General features: G+C 47.4%; 1 protein-coding gene and 1 non-coding gene across 4 annotated transcripts in view; both read right to left on the reverse strand.

The window, feature by feature from the left end:
- Nucleotides 1–14329, reverse strand: part of NAALADL2 (N-acetylated alpha-linked acidic dipeptidase like 2) — a 552606-nt gene that overhangs the window by 42948 nt on the left and 495329 nt on the right. The window lies entirely within an intron of this gene.
- On the reverse strand, nucleotides 3858–3929 carry TRNAA-UGC (transfer RNA alanine (anticodon UGC)). Its single transcript has one exon. It is a non-coding gene; the product is annotated as a tRNA-Ala (tRNA).

The following is a 14329-nucleotide window of genomic DNA, read 5'->3' on the forward strand; positions in this document are numbered from 1 at the left end:
AGCTGGCTTCATGTGGAAGAGTGGGGAATCAAACCCACTTCTCCAGATTAGAAGCTGCCGCTCTTAACCATGTGAGCATCCCCTTCCCCTCCTTTTGGGAGCCCAGTAAACTGAGTAAGCTGCGCTAATGGGCTGGGCATTTAATTAGGTAAAATCCAGCTGTTAATCAATAAAGCCCAGTTAAATATTTAATCCATATTGAGGATGGGGCAGAGTTGTTCTCTCTTGCCCCGGAAGGATGGACCAGAACCAATGGGATGAAATTAATTCAAAGGAAATTCCGTCTAAACATCCGGAAGAAGTTCCTGACAGTCAGAGTGGTTCCTCAGTGGAACAGGCTTCCTCGGGAGGTGGTGGGTTCTCCATCTTTGGACATTTTTAAACAGAGGCTGGATAGCCATCTGACGGAGAGGCTGATTCTGTGAAGGTTAAAGGGGTGGCAGGTGACAGTAGATGAGCGATTGGGATGTGAGTGTCCTGCATTATGCACGGGGTTGGACTAGGTCTTTTCCAACTCTATAAGGTCTTTTCCAACTCTATGAATCCCCTTTCAGTTGTGTGTTGGCTTTGTTATGGGGAGGGGTGAGGAACAAGAACTGGTTGGATGGGGGGAGTATCAAATCCTCAGGAATTCTGCAAAGGGGAGATAAATGGAATTTCTGCAGCACTCCCAAAGAAATGCTGGGCAAAGCTTGCCCACAGTACAGAGGATAGATCAGCCTGACACCCACATCTAAGCAAAGGCAACTTCTGATGTTTTTAAGATCCGAAAGGGGAGGAGGGATAGAGCAGTAGATGCTCAGAGACCGAGCTGTCATCTTCTGAGAAGGAGGGGGTGAAGAAAAGTTCTGCAGAAGAACAAGTTTGACGTTATCCCAGGGGTTCTGCAAAGAAACTGGAAGCAAGATAGATTTTTTTAAAAGACTGGGGGGTGGGGGAGGGACACGCTAGGCAAGACAGCTATTTTGATTCCAGAGCAGTGAAACATTCCTTAGCAGTACAGAAAAGACCCTTGGTTGGTTTTCATGATTGTCCTCCTTTATCCATCTGGTGGAAAATCCCAGAATTGATAATGATGATGTTGATGATGATGATGATGTAGATTTTTATACCCTGCTTTTCACTAACCGAAGGAGTCTCACTTTGGCTTATTAACACCTTTCCCTTTCTCTCCCCACAACAGACACCTGCAAAGAAGGTGGGGCTGAGAGAGTTCTAAGAGAACTACTTTGCAAGAACAGTCCTAAGAGCACTGTGACTGGCCCGAGGCCACTCAGCTGGCTGCCTGTGGAGGAGGAGCAGAGAATCAAGCAGCCAAAGGATTCAACTAGTAGCTGGTGGCTAGGCCTGGGTTACCTACCAACCTCCAGGTGAGGCCTGGGGGGTCTCCTGGAATTCCAACTGGTCTTCAGATGACAGATCAGTTCCCTGGAGATGCTGGACTCCACACCTGGTGCTGGGCTTCATCTGGCCAGAGTTCCTGATCAGGGTTGCTCATGCCAGGTTGCGAAATATCTGGAGATTTGGTTGTGGATCCTGAGGTAGGCAGGGATTGGGGAAGGACCTCAGAATGCCACAGAAACCTTCCTCTAAAGCAGCCATTTTTCTCCAGGGAAAGTAGAACCTCTGTAGTTGGGAGATCAGTTCTAATTCCAGGAGGTTTCCAGCCCACACCTGGAGGCTGATATCCCTACCCTGTGCAGCAGTGCAGTCTAAAGGCATTCTGCCAAGGAAGTGGGGTTTTTTTGCTACAGCGATGGACAAGAGAATGAGTTGGTGAAATCCAAGAATTATTTGGCTGGATTCCAGATAGATCTGCTCTTGACCCTTATGCGAACCCGGGGAATTTTATGCCCAAAGTCCCCTATTTAGTCAACCCCATCCGTAGTCCAGATGGATTCAGATGTTCATCTCCTAAAGGTAAAGGTAAAGGTATCCCCTGTGCAAGCACCGAGTCATGTCTGACCCTTGGGGTGACGCCCTCCAGCGTTTTCATGGCAGACTCAATACGGGGTGGTTTGCCAGTGCCTTCCCCAGTCATGACCGTTTACCCCCCAGCAAGCTGGGTACTCATTTTACCAACCTCGGAAGGATGGAAGGCTGAGTCAACCTTGAGCCGGCTGCTGGGATTGAACTCCCAGCCTTATGGGCAAAGCTTTCAGACGGCTGCCTTACCACTCTGCGCCACAAGAGGCTCGTTCATCTCCTACATTCAGGTAAATGCACTGCCAGTGGCACTGATTTGCACACTCAGGCCTAGGCCCTGGAAGAGAAGAAGAGGAATGGGGAACCAAACCCAGTTCTCCAGATTAGGGTCTGTCACTCTTCGCCGCCATACTATGAGAGCCGGTTTGGTGTAGTGGTTAGGAGTGCGGACTTCTAATCTGGCACGACGGGTTTGATTCTGCACTCCCCCAAGTTCTGCAGTCCCCCAAGCTGGGTGACCTTGGGCTCGCCACGGCACTGATAAAGCTGTTCTAACCGAGCAGTAATATCAGGGCTCTCTCAGCCTCACCGACCTCACAGGGTGTCTGTTGTGGGGAGAGGAAAGGGAAAGTGAATGTAAGCCGCTTTGAGCCTCCTTCGGGTAGGGAAAAGCGGCATATAAGAACCAACTCTTCTCCTTCAGTAATATCAGGGCTCTCTCAGCCTCTCCCACCTCACAGGGTGTCTGTTGTGGGGAGAGGAAAGGGAAGGCAACTGTAAGCCACTTTGAGACTCCTTCGGGGAGAGAAGAGCAGCATATAAAAACCAACTCTTCTTCTTCTATGCCGGGTAGGGAAAAGCGGCATATAAGAACCAACTCTTCTCCTTCAGTAATATCAGGGCTCTCTCAGCCTCTCCCACCTCACAGGGTGTCTGTTGTGGGGAGAGGAAAGGGAAGGTGATTGTAAGCCGCTTTGAGACTCCTTCGGGTAGAGAAGAGCAGCATATAAGAACCAACTCTTCTTCTTCTATGCCGGCCCTACACCATACTCTTAACTACTGCACCTTGCTGAGGGATGTATGTGTGTTAAAATTGAGCTTGACCTAAATTTTTAAAAAAGCATGGGAGAAAGAAATCTTGCAACTGTAGAGCCATTTACAAATTGCACAGGGTCGTTCCTGCTTGTGTGTCTCAAAGACTTCATATGTGTGTTAATAGGGTAATGGTTGTGTTTCTTCAGTCATGTATGTAGAATGTTAACTGGAAGGAATCCATCACAGGGAGGAAAGCTCGGAGCATTGATTTGGAACCGGGTGAGTAATAACTCTCCGGAAACATACATCACGCTTGCATAATGCAGCAAGACAGAAAAGGCCACTGATTTCTTATTTATAGTCTTATTTTTGGCTATGCCCTCCCAGGAGCCCAGCACTCAACATACATGCAAAACAGGTCTGTCTCCAAAGCTAGACTTTTGATACAGAGTTCACTGTATATGCCCCAATATAATGGCTGTGATCCAAAACAACTTGGAGATAAGGAAGCCCATTTTGATTTGGGGTCAAGTCCTTGAAGAGCAGAGCCCCTTCTTGTGCTACGTCACAAGCTCCGCTTGTATTTTGAACATATGAATATGACGCGGCTTTCTACTGAATCAGACCCTTGTTCCATTGAAATCAGTATTGCCTACTTAGCCTGGCAGCAGCTCTCCAAGGGAACTGATTTCTGTCATTTGGAGATCAGTCATAATCCCAGGAGATCTCCAGCTACCACTTGGAGGTTGGCAAACCCAGTTGATTACAGTTCCTCTCCTCCCCCTCCAGTTTCAACTTCCTTCACTCTCAAAGGATGCATTAAGATGCATTTTAAACAGAGTCTCAGGCAGAGCTTTCTTTAAAACTCACATCACCTATTTCATTGTCCTTTTAGGGGGAGCTGTCAGGAATCGAACCTGGGACCTCCTGCATGCAAAGCAGACGCTCTACCACTGAGCCACAGTCCCTCCCTTTCCCTTCCCTGCTAACCATTACAATGTTTCCATTATGATCATTGGTTCTTCCCTGGTATTGGAAGTCAAACTGAATGGTCTTGAACTTCTCAGACCGTCCCTGATGCTTTCTGTTTGTTTTTTTGGCACTGCCAAAGTGAGAAAAGTGAGCAGTTTTGGCCCATCTTGTTTCCAGTGGAAGAATGTTTTAAAACAGTTATTAGGTTTGCCAGCTCCAGGTTGGGACACCTCTGGAGATTTGGGGGATGGGCCTGAGGAAGGTAGGGCTTGGGGAGGGAAGTCAATGGGGTATAATGCCACCTTCTAAAGCAGCCATCTTCTCCTGGGGAACTGATCTCCAGCCAACACCTGGGGTTTGGCAAGCTGAGTTTATATACAGTTTTTTTCCCCTAGTGTTCAACATTCTTCACTCTCAAAAGCTGCCTTGTGACACCTCAGTGTGCTCTGAACAGCCAGGCTGAGAAGATTCTGATCCACCACGTATCTAAGATAACTCATGAGGTCAATAAACAACCCACATGGTTACAACATGGAGGCTACAAACATGGAGGTTTGCCTTTTCTTCCTCTCTTTTCAAACAAGGGGAGGAAAGAAGGTGGGGCTCCATGAAAACAGAGTTCCCTCCAAAGCAGCCTCCAGGGGAAATGACTTCTGTCACCTGGAGATGAGCTGAAAAACCAGGACAGTCCCACCAGGGACTGGCATTCCTAGCTGGCTCTCATTTAATTATGGCTTTTCGATAAGATCTGTAGATATATGGAAGAAGATTAGGAGATGGGAGAGAATCCAGTGACATTACTGCACTGCTGAAGACACCACTTTTGAGTTTTGAAGGGAAAAGAACAATTTTGGATAAGGTAGACATTTGGGCTGATCCTGAGTTGAGCAGGTGGTTGGACTAGATGGCCTGTATGCCCCCTTCCAACTCTATGATTCTATGATCTTTTCTGACCCTCTGGGCACCATTCCACCCCCTCTGGAGTTACTTCTTTGTTCCTGGGGGGAGCTGCATGATGAGGAAGATTATATCATAATGTTCCCATGGTAAACAGAGAATGTTTCCATCACTGAAGGCAAGGCAGATGAAAAGCTGACAGGGTGATAAAAGCTGGGAAACTGTTGAAAGGAGAAGGGGTTGGCTGATTTGTTTTCAAGCGATGCTGAAAATGTTTGTGGAAAAAATCGCAAGCCGTTTTGACACATCTTGGGCGTGTCAAGAAGCTCCTGACTTAGGGAGACCTAGATCGCAGCTACTAATATAACCATTTCTGTAAATGGATTTTCATTCATTCATTCATTCATTCATTCATTCATTCATTCATTCATTCATTCATTCTTCATTCATTCATTGACGCGCATAGAATAGCACCAGCCTGCAGTTTCAAATGTGCTCATTAGTAATATTTATTTATCAAATTTCAGTATTGTCCTTCCCCGAGAGCTCAGGGCAGCTCACGACATGTGAATAAAACAAATTAAAACATATACATTATTAAAAACTAATGATTTAAACCCATTTGTGTAAAACCCCAGGAATTAACAGCCTCTCTCCAGTAGGAGGGGAAGAAAATGCTATGCTGGTGGGAAATATCTGGTGTCCAGATGTTCTTTCCTATGTGATTTCTGTACAAGGAAGCCAGTTTTGTTAAGAGTGGTAGCTTCTAATTTGGCGAGCTGGGTTTGATTCCCTGCTCCTCCACATTTAGCCAGATGGGTGACCTTGGGCTTCTCACACCCCTGATAGTCCTGCTCTCACAAAGCAGTAATATCGGAACTCTCTCAGCCTCACCTACCTCACAGGGTGTTTGTCATGGGGAGTGGAAAGGAAGGCAATTCTGAGCCGCTTTGAGACTCCTTCAGGCAGTGAAAAGTGGAGTATAAAAATCTTCCCCTTCCCTTCCCCTTCCCCTTCCCCTTCCCCTTCCCCTTCCCCTTCCCCTTCCCTTTCCCTTTCCCTTTCCCTTTCCCTTTCCCTTTCCCTTTCCCTTTCCCTTTCCCTTTCCCTTTCCCTTTCCCTTTCCCTTTCCCTTTCCCTTCCCCTTCCCCTTCCCCTTCCCCTTCCCCTTCCCCTTCTCCTTCTCCTTCTCCTTTTCCTTCTCTTTTTCCTTCCCCTTCCCCTTCCCCTTCCCCTTCCCCTTCTCCTTCTCCCTCTCCTTAATCTATGGGCCTCAACCATAGGCCTGGCAGAGCAGCTCTTTCCTTGCAGGCGCTGCAGAACTGACACTCCCAGACTAAGTGAGGAGGCATCTGTGTGTTTTAAGGGGCCATTTTGACAGGTGTCTAACCTGACAGGTACACTTTGGGTCAGCAGAGGGCTCTCTGAGAGCAGACTACAGCAATTCAGACGCTGCCATGGACGAAGGAGTGCATAATAATTCACCAGAGGCAGCTGCTCCCGAACACGGCTGGATTAATCATTTCAATAAACGTTATAAATATTGCATGCATTTCTCTAAAATGTAAACTTTTCACATACTTACTCACGGCTTAGGAAGTATTGATCAGGAAATAAAACGTTAACGAAGAAGGAAGGTTCGGCCTCCGGGAAAGGCAGAGAGCAGTCCTCAAGAAAATGCTTGATAAATATGGCTGCCAGCTTTTGTTTGGGGGGCACCTGGATAATTTGGGGGATTAGCCTGGGGTGAGTGGGATTTAGGGAGGGGAGTGGCCTCAACAAGTTCTAGTGCCGTAGAGCAGGGGTAGTCAAACTGCGGCCCTCCAGATGTCCATGGACTACAATTCCCATGAGCCCCTGCTGGCAGGGGCTCATGGGAATTGTAGTCCATGGACATCTGGAGGGCTGCAGTTTGACTGCCCCTGACTCCCGCAAAGCAGCCATTTTCTCCTAGGGGAACTGAGCTCTGTCACCTGGGGATCAGTTCGAATTCCGGGAGATTTCCAGGCCCCACACAGGACGGTTGGCAACCCTATCCGTAAGTCAGATATTATCTTATGTGGAAAGTCAAATGTCAATTCAAACTCCTGCTGGCTCTCTTTGGCCCCGGGGAGCACATGGAATTGTTGGCAGGCTCGTGACATGGCTGGTATCATTTAGAGGTTTCACTTGTCTCAGCTAGAACTTCACGTGGGCAGAAGATATGGGACCATCATCATTTGCGCACTTTCTTGGGATGTCATATTATAGGGCTGCCAACCTCAGGGTGGTCACTGGAGATCTCCTGAAATAGCAACTGGTATCCAAGCTACAGAGAAAATGGTTCCTTTTGATGGGAGACTGTATAGCATTGTACCCCACTGAAGTCCCTCCTCTCCCCAAGCTCTGCCCTCCCCTGGCTCCAACCCCGAAATTTCTAGGAATTCCCCAACCCCTAGGTGGCACACCTATGTCCTAACTGGACACAATGGAGCAATCACATGTTGATCCCCCATATTAAAGCTTTAGTTTGTACCACTAGGGCTGCACGTGTAATTCATTTTGGATACTCTGAAAAGTACCCAAATCAACATTGATTTGGTCACTTTTTGGACAAATCCAGCGTGATTTGCACTTCACCTTAAGTTAAACTGCCCGAATGACCATGCAGAGATCAGGCACTTTAAAGGAACTTTTCTTTTTCCTTCTATTCTGCAGTCTGGGGAGACGCGGGTTGGAGGTAGATGGACCAAATTTGCAGTGTAGCAGCAGAAGCCTCTCCTCCAAAGAACCCCCAAGTTTCAGAAAGATTGTAACCACGGGTCCAGTTCTACAGGCACCTAAAGAAGGTGTTCCCATCTGACCCCCATTGTTTCCAACGATGAGACCAGAGCAAAGAAACTCCCCCTCCCCCTCCCTAGGCAATCTACATCCAAAGTTCCCTATTTAGTCAACCCCTCAACAGACACCCTGTGTAGGTGGGGATAAGAGAGCTCTAGAAGAACTGCTCTGTGAGAATGGCTCTAAGAGAACTGTGACTGGGCCAAGGTCACCCAACTGGCTGCAAGTGGAGGAGCAGGGAATCAAACCCAGATTAGAAGCTCGCCAGATTAGAAGTCATCGCTGTGAACCACCAAGCTGGCTCTCATTATCACAGATGGTCCAAAATCCAGAATGGAGATAGGTTGCCCTTTCAAGACTAACCCTTATTACGGTCGGCATTTAAAAGTGAATTCGCGCCCAAGGGATTTGTTCTTATCACTTTGTCCATCCAGTTTTAGAGTTATGTTGCCTTGGTTACCATGCACAGGCTTCAGAGTGACAGATATAGAATAATATATATATATAAAACCTTAGCAATTATGCATAATATCTTCCCCATAAATCAGGGTGTCACAGATGCAAGGAAAATGACATTTTGGATTCCTGCTTCAGCATGATCCACAGCTGACTTGAGGGGGGAGTGGAGGGGGGAAAATACAGAGTCAGGTCTTTTTTTCATATTAAAAAAGGCTGCTGCGAACAGCTGTAACTGAGGAATGATGGATTAGGTGGACAAACCCAGGAGAGATGGTCAACAACAGTGCAAAAGGCATTCGCAAGCCCATCTACATCGAGTCCCGGAAAAGAAAGAGAAAAATACGTTGAATATTTTGCACGCATGCTTCATCCACTATTTGTCAAAGAGCTTGGCTCTGATTTTGAAACATGAGTAAACATCAGACAAGTTCCTAATGGTTGATTATATATTTACCAACCTGCTATGCTATAATGAAGAGCAAATGCACACACACACACACACACACACAGATGCAACACATTCTCTCAGGAGACATGAGATCAGATATTAAATCTTCTGCTCAACCGGAAGAGACACGGCACCTGCTGGGCATGCAGAAGGTCCCAGACTGAACCTCTAGCTGCTCCAGTTTCTTCCAGGGGAACTGAGTTCTGATGTCTGGAAATCTGTTATAGTCCTGGGAGGGCTCCAGGCCCCACCTGGAAGCTGCCAGAACCCTTGACTTAGACTGAAAGCACAAACAAGCCCTAAAGAGATCACAGAACACTTGCAAGGCTGAAACTTAAATGGTGATGACCCTGGATTCAGCTCAGTGTCCTGACCTGGATAGCTTAGGTCAGGGGAAGTCAACCTGTGGTCCTCCAGATATCCATGGACTACAGTTCGCATGAGCCCCTGCCAGCATTTGCTGGCAGGGACTCATGGGAATTGTAGTTCATGAACCACAGGTTGACTACCCCTGGCTTAGGTTAGCCCTACCTCGTCAGATGCCAGAAGCTAAGCAAGGCCAGTCCTGGTTAGCATTCGGAAGGGAGATCACCAAGGAGGTCCAGGGTCATGACGCAGGATCAGGCAATGGCAAATCCATCTCTCAACATCTCTTGCCTAGAAACCTCCACAGGCTCGCCATCAACCAGCTGTGACTTGACAGCAAAAAAGGCCAAACCACCCCCCCCCCCCTTGCTCAATGGATCACATTTTGGTGGACTCTGTGGCGTTGTACCCCGCTGAGTTCTCTCACCTCTTCAAACCCCACCATCTCTAGGCTCCGCCCTCAAACTATCATGGTATTTCCCAACTTGGTGTGGGCAACCCTTATTAATTTGATCTTGTTTTGAGCTGACCTATCTCTTGGCAGAGTTTCAATATGCAGAGAGAGAGAGGGAGAGAGAGAGAGAGAGAGAGAGGAGCACCAGGCTGCTTGAAGAATAAAAGAGATTTTATTCCGAAGAGAAAGAGGAGAGGAGAAACCAAACTAGCTGTCGGGCGTTGTTCGTCTTCTGTTGTTCAACTGCTGTTCTGGAGGGAAGCTGGGAGAAAGAGCACTAAAAAAAAAATCAGGAAGTTTCCTGTTGAGTTAACCAGGACCCTGGTGGAGATGACTTGAAAATCATCAGGAAGTTCCTATCCCCTCTATGCTAAATGTACCTCTCCTCCGATGCCCCCTGCAGGACACCCTTTATGTTCTGCTCAGTTATGCACACTGCAGAACTTGTGTATTCTAACCCTGCCTTCATAAACATCACCCCTACCCCCAGTCTTTTTGTTGGGGGGGGGGGGGATGTAGACTTCACTTCTCTGGTGAAATGAATTCTCATTCTTGAAAACTGGAAAAAAGAACTGTTTTATTCATTTTATTTTTTTTGCTGCCACAGATGAACACGGCTACCCATCAGAAACCTTGAATAATGTCTCACCATTCTGTTGACAAGCAAGAAATAGCACAGAAATCGGGGCTGGGGGGGGGGAGAATATCCTCTTGAGGAAACCATGTCTGACCTTGACATTCATTGGGGACACAAACCAAGTTGGCACGAGACAAGTCCGACGTTTGAGTCTGCAACAATTGTAATGTCACTCACGTTGCGTTGGGCATTTCAGCTCACCTGAGAATTGCATGTATGCCTTGCTTCTCTTGGAACGTTCTGTGTGTAGCCTTTAACAATGCATGATGCAGCCTTTAAAAGGCTTTAGAAAACGCCGTTCCTTCGTCTGTCAGCCATCTCAAGCACACTACCGTTAAACCTCATGTTATACTTTCACATCCTCTGGAACCCCATTTGTATCTGGAATACAGGGGCACAGATTGCTTGGTGCTGGGGTTAAGAGGGGCAACTAGGCTGGATTCCCCACTTCTCCACCTGCAGCCAGCTAGGTGACCTCGGGCTAGTCACAGTCCTGTTAGAACTGCTCTGTTCTCTCAGAGCACTCTCCGCCACCCCTACCTCACGGGATGTCTGTTGTGGGGAGAGGAAGGGGAGAGGATTGTAAGCTGATCTGAGACTCCTTTGGATAGTGGAAAACAGGGTGTAAAAACCGACTCTCCTTTTCTTCTTTCTTCCCCCTCCATCCTGTCCCACAAGTGGGGACCCCAGTCTCCAAGTGGGACCTGAGGAATTTTTTATCCTCCCAAGTCTCCATCCTTAAATCGCTAGATGTTTCTCAACTTGTATCTAGCAATGCCACACACACAAGCCGTCCCCCACCAGTGGCAAGGGGTGAGGTGGCAACCCTACCCCAAAGTCATATTGTTAATCATACTGTGGCACTTTCAACTGCCTTCACCCTTATGGTATTCCTGCAGACATTCTGTTTTAGAAGGTTCCCCTGGTTTGCTTCAAAAATTGTTTTGATGAACACAAAAGAACATGATCAGTGAGTGATTTACTGCAGGGGTAGTCAACCTGTGGTCCTCCAGATGTCCATGGACTACAATTCCCATGAGCCCCTGCCAGCATTTGCTGGCAGGGGCTCATGAGAATTGTAGACCATAGACATCTGTAGGACCACTGGTTGACTACCCCTGATCTACTGGATCTGGCCAGTGATCTATTTAGTCTACCTCATTGTTTGCCACAGTGGCCAACCAGTTGACCCAAAAAGTCAACATGGCAGAGGCCAATGCCTCTCTGATGTTGCTTCCTAAGACTAATATTTGGTATAAAATATCCATACTATTTGTAGCCCAATCTTGTCAGAAGCTAAGCATGGCTGGACCTAAATAGTATTTGAAGGGGAGACCACCAGGGAATCCCAAGGTCACTGGCCTCTAAGCTGCTACTGAACCTGACGGTTGTTCTTCTGCTGTAGACCAGCATGTCCAGCCATCTGAACCTTCTTGTTTGTTTCTTTGTTTTGAGCTATCTTGCCCTGCATCTCACAACACACACTAATTGCAAAAGGACTGTTTTTTATAAGAACTAATCACAATACTGCCCTGACCTGGAGAGCCCAGGTTAGCCTGATCTCATCAGAACGAAGCAGTGTCACCTGGTCAATATTTGGATGGGAAGTCCATGGTTGCCATGCAGAGGCAGGCAACAGCAAACCAGCCCTGAACACGTCTTCTCTCAAAAACACTCCCTAAGTCGTCTGTAACTTGATAGTACTTTAAACCAACCTTTCCCAACTTTTTTTACCATTGAGCAAGCCCTGAAACGTTCTTCAGGCTTTGAGAAACCCCAGGAATGGAGTAATGGTGCAGAATATGGTTGGGAAGCAGAGCTGTGGACCTGCCCTCCCAGGGCCCCTTCCCTTTCAATCCCCTCCAGGCCCATCATTGGCCATTTGAGGGGGGGCAGGGGGGTCATATCCCCCAATAAATGTTTAAAAGTATATAAAAATTAATGAACTTCCACTCATTTGGAAATCCCTCCCAGGGCTATCAAGAAGCCCTGGTTGAAAAAAGACTGCTTTAAACACACACAGAAACTCTTGCATGTATGTTTCTGAAATCAGAACTTGGAATTCATATGTTGAAAAGGGACAAACGTAATAAGCTATGGAAGGACATAGATTCATTGTCTGATTACTTATTAAACACATTTTAAGACACTCCCCCCCCCCACCCAAATCCTCAAGCCTACTTCCACCAAACTGTGATAAAAACCTCCTGTTCGGATAGCAGCACATCATGCAAAACATTAGCGTGTGCTAAAATTCATGAGCAAGGCTCAGTGTCAGCTGAAAGCAAAGAGCTGTTTTGCATCTCTTATGAATCGAGAAGAGGAGAGAAGAGCTGGGTTTTTTAATATCCTGTTTTTCACTACCCGAAGGAGTCCCAAAGTGGTTTGCGGACACCTTTCCCTTCCTCTCTCTGCAGCAAAACCCTTGTGAGGCAGGTGGGGCTGAGAGAGCTCTGACAGAACTGCTCTGTGAGAACAGCTTTAAGAGAGCAGTGATTAGAAGAAGAAGAAGAAGAGTTGGTTCTTATATGCCGCTTTTCCCTACCCGAAGGAGGCTCAAAGCGGCTTACAGTTGCCTTCCCATTCCTCTCCCCACAACAGACACCCTGTGAGGTGGGTGAGGCTGAGAGAGCCCTGATATCAATGTCCGGTCAGAACAGTTTTATCAGTGCCGTGGCGAGCCCAAGGTCACCCAGCTGGCTGCATGTGGGGGAGCACAGAATCGAACCTGGCATGCCAGATTAGAAGTCCGCACTCCTAACCACTACACCAAACTTAGCCTAAGGTCACCCTGCTGGCAGCATGTGGGGGAAGAGTGGGGATCTCCAGATTAGAAGCCGTGGCTCTTTAAACACTATGGCACACTGGCTCTCAAGCCAAAGGTACCCTCGCTTCCATGGGCAGGTGCACCTGAACCTAACAATAATCATCAGAATGCGGTGCTGTAAGGTTAGTTCCTCTATCTGCAGAGGGGGGGGGGGTCATGGAGCCATCCCAGGTGCACTTGGAAAAATAAAAAGGCCCTAAATGCACCTTTATACTGTAAGTGGCATCCCTCTGATAGTGACCGGCTCCCAAATGGAAGACTGGCCACATATGCACTAGAATGGTTGTACGGGTCAGTAAAAAATGATTTATAATTCTATGATTTGGCTCCACATGGCCATAATATATAGTTTGCAAAGATCCATTTGTAATACATGTGTTGATGCACTCTTTAAGAGACTGGTGCCTAATTTGAGCTGAAAACTGAAGTCCACCCATCTACAGGGGAACAGTTTTGATGGACAGTGATGAACATTAGATGCCATTGGACCAGTTAAATAAACAATGCAGTGCCATTCAGAGACAGGCCTGGCCCTCAGGGGCATCCATCCCTGGGACCACAGGAGTGATGTCATAAATATAGCAACCAATTGCATGGACAGATATAAGCTAGAAACCAGCAGTAGGCTTTCAGGGCTGTCAGGGGAGCCGTGTGGCAGAGCTGGCAATGCACAATGTACAACTCCATCGCAAGATCCAAACAAACAAACAAAAAATCAGCTGGATCCCTAGAGCGTCACCATGACGTAGTGATGCCATTTCCTGTTTTTCAGCCATTTCCTGTTTTTCAGTGCATTGTGTGACACCATTTCCCCCTTCCCACTTAGCAGCCTACAAGCAGCGGCTGGACAGAGACTTATCACAAATGCCGTAGGCGGATCCTGCATTGAGCAGGGGGCTGGACTCGATGGCCTGGATGGCCCCTTCCAACTCTATGATTCTGTGATTCTATTTCCTCCGGTTCCTCAGTCAAGCACCAGCAAGAGATCAGGAAGGTTCGGAAGGAGCTTTCCAATGGGAAGTGGCATCCCTAAATCCGCTCAGTATTCATGATCTACCCACCAGTGCCAGCAAGAATCTATGTTCCCCACTTAGCTTAGCACAAAGGATGATTTTATTCAGTCAAATGTCTAAATCATATCCTTCCTCGGTGTCTCAGCAACTGTCTTTTCCACTCAGTTCATTGTACAGTCAGATGGCTGAGACACAAATCCCTGATGCTAGTATTTCCTGGTAACTACATGCTGTTTCCAATAGAAACTACATGGGTGAAACCAACCATTTGGTAAGATCTCTGATTGGGGTGGGGGGGAATGACCGTGGACAAGGGCAGCCTGTCACCAGTGGGCCAGCCTTCCTCCCAACATGACTGCTCCTCCTCTGACCTCTTGATCCTTGTCCTTTAAAAACGGTGCTTGGGAATTGTACTTCCTAACCTTGACGAAGAAGGACTGTCTCTAGTTCGCAGGTAGCAACAAAAAAAACCCTC

The sequence above is a fragment of the Paroedura picta genome, chromosome 8 (genome assembly GCF_049243985.1).
Source record: "Paroedura picta isolate Pp20150507F chromosome 8, Ppicta_v3.0, whole genome shotgun sequence".
NCBI classification, from domain to species: Eukaryota; Metazoa; Chordata; class Lepidosauria; order Squamata; family Gekkonidae; genus Paroedura; species Paroedura picta.